Here is a 1,180-nt window from a genome sequence, read left to right as displayed (position 1 = left end):
AAAAAAACGGACTCATCTGTCACCTGAAGAACCACAATGGCCTGAAGGAGGTGTGTGTTTCTAACCTGCATGGCAAAAGGTGTTTGTAGTTTTGCCTTTTGTGTGATCTCTGTGTGTCTGCCATTTCTGACTCCTACTGCCGATTGTACATTTTCTTCCGTTAGCGGGTTGAGGATCCGAACGTCCTTCCGGTCGAACAGTTCTGCGTATGCAACGTATAATGCAACCATGCTCACAGGTTTGCCAAATTTTGTTAGAACCACTCGCTTTAGTCAGAGAAAAATAATATTCAGACACCGTAAGCAAATGCTATTATAACGAACTGTCAAAAACATGTAGTGTTGTGTTTGTGGACTCATCGTACACATCGGTCAGCTTATGCTGAAATGTTTATACTAATTCCTTCAGGTCTGGAGGTGGGGGCTGCTGTTTGATTTAGGATTGATTTCTTTCTTTGGACTTTGAAAGTTAATGAAACTGAAAAAATGTGCTTTTCTGCACAAATGAAGAGCTAAGCCAGAATTATCTAATGATATTGTGCACCAATGTTGTTGGGTAATTAAACCTGATTTAAGAAAAAATACGGTTTATAGTGACCTGAAAATACACGAGGAAATGCAACTGGATTTGCAAAATAGAAATGCATGTTTATCACTTTTGCTGATGTCAATAAAGAAATCATGAAGTGCACCGCATCCTGACTCTTTCATAGCAGGTTTTTATCCATCCATATATCCATTTTCTATTAGTTCTTTCCAGGGTTGCTGGAGTCTACCGAGTGACTGTTGAGCAAAGGGAAAGTACATCCTGGACAGTTCATTATTCCCTTGCAGAACCAAACAGACACACTCACATTTACACCTATAGGACAATTTAGAGTCACCAATTAACCTATAAATCGTGTTTTTGGACTGTGGGAGGAAGGTGGCGTGCGCTGAGAAAACCCACGTATACGTGAGAACATGTAAGTTCCACAAGATCCAGACGGGATTTGAACCAGGTCCTCATCGCTGTGAGGTTAGAATGCTAACATCTAAGCCCTGCATCAATCAGTAAAAGAAAATATATTTCTAACATGTATATTACTATACAAAAATAGATATGCTGGCGGGAAGTCGATTTACGTAATGTTTCCCCAATTCAATCAAAAGGTATTTTTATTTTTAACAATTACCACTGA

The sequence above is a fragment of the Oryzias melastigma genome, linkage group LG16, assembly GCF_002922805.2.
Source record: "Oryzias melastigma strain HK-1 linkage group LG16, ASM292280v2, whole genome shotgun sequence".
In the NCBI taxonomy this organism is placed as follows: Eukaryota; Metazoa; Chordata; class Actinopteri; order Beloniformes; family Adrianichthyidae; genus Oryzias; species Oryzias melastigma.
This window is presented reverse-complemented; position numbering follows the sequence as displayed.